Source organism: Zootoca vivipara, chromosome 11 (genome assembly GCF_965207765.1).
Source record: "Zootoca vivipara chromosome 11, rZooViv2.hap1.1, whole genome shotgun sequence".
Classification (NCBI taxonomy): domain Eukaryota; kingdom Metazoa; phylum Chordata; class Lepidosauria; order Squamata; family Lacertidae; genus Zootoca; species Zootoca vivipara.
In genome coordinates, this window is record NC_142594.1 from 43,345,975 (window position 1) to 43,353,511 (window position 7,537).

The window sequence follows — 7,537 nt, forward strand, 5'->3', positions numbered from 1 at the left end:
TCAAGGACAGAAGGAAAACCTTAAGAAAAGACGCTGCAAAGGATGGCATTGATTTCCTTAGGAAGCAGGCAGATGAGAAAGCACATGATTATAGTAAATTTCACCATGAATGACATACAGAAGACATGTTGAAACCTCTTTCCCCACCCCTCTCAGCACAAAGACAGGAAGGCTGCCCAAAATGGTTCAAAATTGCTTGGAACATTTTCCCATGCATGCAGATGAGCTGAGATTTTGACCTCATCTGAACTACTGTACGCACTATGATGCAACTTTAAACAGTCATGGCTTCACTTCACCAAAGAATCCTGGGAGCTGCAGTTTGTTAAAAGTGCCGAAAGTTGTTAGGAGGACCCCCTCCCCCCATTTCTGTAACAAGGCTACAGTTCTTTAAGCAGTTTAATAGTCAAACAGGAGTTTTTTTGAGCGGCAGATTGTCAGCAATGAGAAAAGTAAGACATTCATTGCAGATGCAGAAAGGACCATGTCACAAAGAGGGTAGATTGTCATCAACAGCAGAGAGTGAGGTGGAAAGAATGGTATTATTTAGTATTAGTAATAGGTCATTCTGGTTAGCAATTAGAAAATGAAAGGATGTGATGTCAGAAGACAGGCTAGTGTGACCACAAGATGAGGGTGGCATAATAATAATGATCTCAAATAAATAACTTTTTGGAATACTGTGAACATTTCTGGTCACTTCACCTCAGAAAGGATATTGTAGAGTTCAAAAAGGTTCAGAGAAGGACAACAAAAATAATCAAGGGTGTGTTGTCAGGGACCGTGCTGAGGAGGGCTGCACTGAGGAGGAATGGTGCGTGCCTCCCTCTCCCCCGGCTCCTGATCAGGATCCTGAATCTTCCCAGGAGCAGGGAAGTAGTATAGATTTGGAACGGTGGTTTGCAGAGGGACATAGTTCAGAAGGCAGAAGCTGGGAAGTACTGGGTGGAGGACAGCTAGGAGGAGAAGCACTGGGAGGGAGATATTTAACTGACTCCCTTTTGCTGGAAAGCATCCATCTGCTCAGCCCAAGGTCAAGGAGAGCAGATAAGGTGCACAGAAAGCACAGTGGTTGCGAGATCTGGTTGCAAGATGCAGAAGTGAAGTGGGTGACTAGGGAGGAAGTGGGTGGAGCCCTTAATTGGGAGCACCTTCATTCCGAGAAATGGATTCTTTGTTCTCTCGCTGTGACCATTAAAATTTCCAAACTGGTAAGAGACTCCTTTCACCATGTTCTGCTTATTTGCTGCGAAAGGGGGTGGGGGTGGGAGAAGCCAAGTCCCCGAAGCCTGACAGCATGGAAGAACTCTCCTATGAGGAAAGGTTGCAGTGTTTGAGACTTAGAGAAAGGCAAAGCAAGAGATGGCATGATAGAAGTTTATAAAATGATTCATGTTATGGAGAAAATGGATCAAAAAAAGGTCCCCCCCCCAATAACACTAGAATTTGTGGAAGCTGAATGTTGGATAATGGAGTTGTGAAAAATTACAAGACAACAAAGAATTTGTAGAAGTAGCTGTCTTTGATTGCTATGACAAAACATAAAATATATCAAATTTAAAAATGCCATGATTGTGGAACTCCTACCCTCCACCCCCTTTTTATGATGGTATCATTTACATCCCGAACCCATATTTGCCCCAGGCAATGTAATCTCACTCCCCATCAGATTCAAACACACTCTCCCCAATTCAATTTCCTGAGCAAAACATTGTACCCAAGCACCAGATGGAAGGACCAATCAAATCAGGGCGCAATTCACAGGACTCCTACACAGACACGATTGAACTTACGGAGAACTCCACAAACACATTTAGAACATGTGCCACTCCCCAAAATTTCTGAAGGGCTTGCAAGGACGATGTCCCAGTGGATTTCATCCACAGTCTTTTGCCACAGGTCTCCTTAATCCCATTAAAACTTCTCTGTGCTCTCATTTCTGGAATTTGGCATGGATCACGCCGTCTCATATGGAAGCTAAGGTGGGGCGGGAAAGGGGTAAGGGTTGTATCCAGTTAAGACATACTCACAGTAGACCTACTGAAATCAGTGGGCTTAAGTTAGTCATGTCTATTAATTTCAGTGACTACGACTAACAGTGGACACAATCCATTGTTTCTGAAGCTGCATGCACATTGCAGCTCACTTCATTTTTATGACATTTCTCAAACTGTTAATTTCTACAATTGAGCTTTCACACAATATAAAAGCCACTTCTGGAATTACTGTGGAATATGGTACAGATAGCAATAATAATAATAATAATAATAATAATAATAATAATAATAATAATATGTGAAATAATAATAATAATAATAATAATAATAATAATAATAATATGCGAATAATACGGAAAAGAGCAGGCATCCCCAAACTTCGGCCCTCCAGATGTTTTGGACTACAATTCCCATCATCCCTGACCACTGGTCCTGTTAGCTAGGGACCATGGGAGTTGTAGGCCAAAACATCTGGAGGGCCGCAGTTTGGGGGTGCCTGGAAAAGAGCTTGAAACTTAAACTATATTCCACTATAGTTCCACAATTGGCTTTTACATCATGAGGAAGCTCAAATATAAAGTGGAACTTAACAGTTAGAGGAAAGTAATGATAACACAATAAACTGCCATGTGAATGTGTTGTTCTTATGCTTCTTAGTTGTTCAGCTTCTTTCCACTTTTCTTATCTTCAGCTGCTTATGGTTGCTTGATGTGCTCACTTGGACTCTCCAGTATTCCCTGCTGATTCCTTCAGCTTCCATTTACTGAAACAGATTTTTAGCACACTTCTCTTGACATTACCAAGTGTTGAGTTTTAGCTCACTGTATTGCGGATCCCCACTTGCCTCATCTATTTATTTCCCATGTTACTTATTTGTTTTCTCATTTCTATGCATTGTGTGATAAAATATGCCAAAGAACTTGGTTGTCACTGCTGGCTCCCCAAATAGCTAGCTAGCTAGCTAGATTTTATTTTATTTTATTTTTTGAGCAGCATTTGATTCTGATCTCCTTTTGACCTTAGAAGCCCATGCATCCGCAAATTATTCTTAGAGTGGAGCAGCTCTGTTGTAAAGAGGCTATTCTGTTCACTCAGCGTAGCTATGCCAATTATCTGGCTCTCAGTCTTAGTGGCATAGTCCCACAGGTTCCACATTTAACACACTCCTCCGTGCCCTGAGTTTCCACTGTGATTGACAGCTGAATGTTCTGACTGTGCTGTAAAAAAGGGGGGGGGAATCTGCTACAGAGATCTATAGCTCATTAACTCCCTTTTAAAAAAAGATACATTTGGAATTATGTCTGCATCCACCTGAAGTTATTGAGATTGACATGCTTAGCAAGTGGTACAGTCCTCTCAGGGCAGTGGCATTTTAGATTTCTTGGGGGAGAAGTTGCATGACTAGCCTTTTCCAAAAGGTTTTGCCCTGGTAATCTGATTTTCTATATGTAATGAATTTGTTAACCCGAGGAACCTTCAATCATTCCACCAGCATTCTGAAGCATCGGAGATCAGGAAGGCTGTCCCATGTTTTCCCTTTGAATGACAGATTACGGCATAGTCAGATATGCATTAACAGTGGTGCTGTCATAGTGGACAAAGGTATCTGGCTAGGAGAGAGCTAGACTCAAATCTCTGCGCTGGCATGGAACTCCTTGGGTTACCCAGGGCTTCACTATCTCACAGCATAACAACCTTTGCCAAGTTATTGTGTGGAGCCCACATGAGATCCCAATGCAACAGAAGAAGGCTGAGATTAAAGTCCAACAGTGACTAACAAATTGTGCATTGCAAATTGTACACATTCCTCACTTGATGGCTGCCATACATGTGAATGAGGCACACCAATTCTACTTCCATAGACAAAATTTCCATTATCACCTTAAACACAATGCTTTTTTAAATAATTTCAACTTGCCTACTTAACTGCCAACCATCAATTACAATACAATACAATACAATATACTATATTCGACCGATAGAAAGAAAAACATTTTTCAATACAAATATAAAATATAAAAAATATAAAACTGAAGGCATCAGAGGGATACATAAATGAGGTATGACCGCGCTACTGAACCTCCTACAGGTAACCCACATCAAGGCATTCGATTATACGTTTCCGACACTTGAGCGCCAGGAAGAGGAATTTAGCCACCGAGAAGGTTTTTTTTCCCAGTGGGCTTGTTTAGCAAATATGCTGCCTGCCTGCTCTTAGTCGGGAACTAAACTGAGATAAATATGGGGCTATAAGATATTGCCTTAAATCATTATAAAAGGGACAACCCAGTAAAATGTGTTCTGTGGATTCTACCTCATTCTACCTCACCCAAGGCACAATGGCACATTCTCTGACCATATGGGACTCCTCCAAATCTTCCCCTCAAAACCGCCGAATCAAGGACATTCAGTCTAGCCGCAGTAAGTACTCTGCAGTATTCCACGTAGTGGATATCCGCCAGGTAACGGGCTGGTGCAGCCCAATACACCTGCTCCCCTAAAAACATCCCAGATTTCACGCGGGCTATGTCCTCCGGTCTGGTGGACCATCAATAATTTCAACTTGCCTATTTAACTGCCAACCATCAATTACTAGAATAATATATTATATAATATAACAACAACAACAACAACAACAACAACAACTTATTTATACCCCGCCCATCTGGCTGGGTTTCCCCAACCACTCTGGGCAGCTTCCAACAGAAGAATAAAATAATCGATTAAAGATTAAAAGCCTCCCTAAACAGGGCTGCCTTCAGGTGTCTTCTAAAAATCTGGCAGCTGTTTTTCTCTTTGACATCTGATGGGAGGGCATTCCACAGGGCGGGCGCCACTACTGAGAAGGCCCTCTGCCTGGTTCCCTGCAACTTGGCTTATCACAACGAGGGAACCGCCAGAAGGCCCTTGGCACTGGATCTCAGTGTCCGGGCAGAACGATGGGGGTGGAGACGCTCCTTCAGGTATACTGGACTGAGGCCATTTAGGGCTTTACTGAACAATCAAATGATTAAGAAATCACTTAGAGCAGGCATGTCTAAAGTCTGTTTTGGGGGCCTAATCTAGCTCGCTGGTCAGTTTAATCTGGCCCCCACAGGCAGTTACTCTCTGTGGTCAACAACTTTGGGGTAAAATCTTTAAAAAGGTCAACAACTTTGGTCGGCCCTCATGCATGTTCACTTCATCAAATCTGGCCCTATTTGAAAAAAGTTTGGGCACCCCTGACTTGGAGAGATCCATAGAGGATAAGGTAACAGCTACTAGCCATGATGGCCAAGTTCTACCTCCAGCACCAGAAGCAGTATGCATCTGAATACCAGTGGCTGGAGATCATAGCCAGAAGAATGCTGTCGCACTCATGCGTCTGGTTGGCCACTGTGAGCACAGAGTGCTGCACCAGTTGGACCTTTGGCCTAATTCAGTAGAGCTCTCCTTAATGTGCTCCAAATTATGGGTGAGGTTTGACAGCAATCAACTGTGGAATGATACGGAAGAAAACTATTGATCACCCATCAAGCCATCCAATAAAAACCAAGTGAGAAGAAAATCAAAGATTATTGCCACATGACAATGCTTCAGCTTAGCTCATCTCCCAGAAGGTCAAAACAAGGAGAGTAGTTGTTTTGGTGTCCCAAGGGGGCTTCCTCCTTTATCCTCCTGAACCAGCAGTTCCCCAATACTTTAAGATCCTTTATTATGATTTTCGTTGACTACTAAAGTATTAGGATTAGTATAATAAATCTGTTTGTTTTTTTAAAAAAGAAATCAGTCTGATGTGGAAATGCAAAGAACTGAATTAAGAGGGGGGATGAGAAACCAAGAGAAACTGAAATTGACAGATTCACCCATCCCTAAGTGACATACAGTGGTACCTCTGGTGGCAATGGGATCCGTTCCAGAGGCCTGTTCGCAACATGAAAAGGCCGCATCCTGAAGCGCCATGTCTGCACAGGCACATGATGTAATTCGGCACTTCTGTGCATGTGCAAAGCACGATTTAGTGCTCCTGCGCATTCGCGTGCGCCGAACCCGGAAGTAACCCGTTCTGGGACTTCCAGGTTTGGCACATCTGTATCCCGAAAAGACACATCCTGAAGCGGACGTAACATGAGGTATGACTGCACAAGCCTTCATCCATACATGTTTTGCAGACAATGTTGTTGTTGTTGAGAGAGAGAGCTCAAGATATATTCTTGTGCCCCAGTATGTGTGGAAAATACACTCAGAGGGTGGAAGTTATGTCAGTACAACTTATTCTGAGTTGTTTGTAGTTCTTCATGTTTGGCAGCAATAACAGAGCTCATTTGCTCAGTTTATCTGTGTGCAGTCCTTGAAAGAAGGCTACAAGAGTCAGACTAAAGGAGGAGGCTTTGTACGTAGATGATGACAGAATCAAGGGAAAACTCTGGCCAGTTCAGTGCAAGTGACTGTGTCAACTGTGTACACTAGCTGACTTCAGAGGGCTGCTAGATCCACAATTACAGGGTATAATTACTTGATTGCAAGCACTGAGCAAAGAGGCAGAAAATGCAAGATACAAATCTAGAATGAATGTTTTGTAAACTTGCTCTCGGTGAGTAGTATATATTGGTGTGTGTGTTTTTAAAAAAGCATGGGTATATATCATAAGTGTAGGGATGAGAAGCTGTGCAAAAATTGAATGTAAAGGCCACACGTATGTGAAACTTCTGTAAGAGGCAGCCATGGATATATATAGCCAAGATTTTTCTGATCTGGAGAGAGTGGTTGGAAGGGGGAAATACCATAAGCCACAACTACCCATTGTCTTTTGATACAAAGAACACTTCAGCAATGAAATATTCTGCTCTCCTACACTGGGTGTCTGTGTTTTCATGCTGACTCTAAGAAAGCAACTGTAGGAAGACTTGGAACTAGCCTTTGATAGCCGTCTTTCCTCTAGGGGACAGCATTACAGCCTGCTGTAACAGTAAAGTGAAATTTATTGGGATGCTTCAGATAAGCGGCGAACAAACGCAGGAGCACATTCAATAGCAATGCGATTTCCAAATCATCTGGGAAGTTTAATCCCCGTTTAGGAGGACAGCAATTTCATCCTTTTCTTTAAGGCCATTGCACCCAGATAGCTCATTATTGAGCTTCTGGACATTGACCAGAAGAGATGAGGACTCTATCCTCATCAACATTATGTAAAGGTGTACATATCTTACTCTCCCATGTTTTTATAGATAGACAGAAATATATAAATGTCTGAGAAGAGAGATAGAATATTGGATTTGGAAGTTGTGAGAGATCTAGGCTGGAATCTCTCCTGAGCTGTGGAACTCATCCACAGCTTGGTAAACAAGCGACTCTGAGCTGATCTGCACTTCATGGCAGAGGCAGGCTGACCAATTTTGTAGGATAATGCATAAGAACATAGAAAGCTAGTATATACCGAGTCAGACCACTGGCCAATTTACCTCTGGATTGTCTACACTGGCTAGCAGTGGTTTTCCAGGGTTTCCGACAAAGAATATTAATGCACTGTTGAATCAGACCACGGCTGACATTCTTGGGAA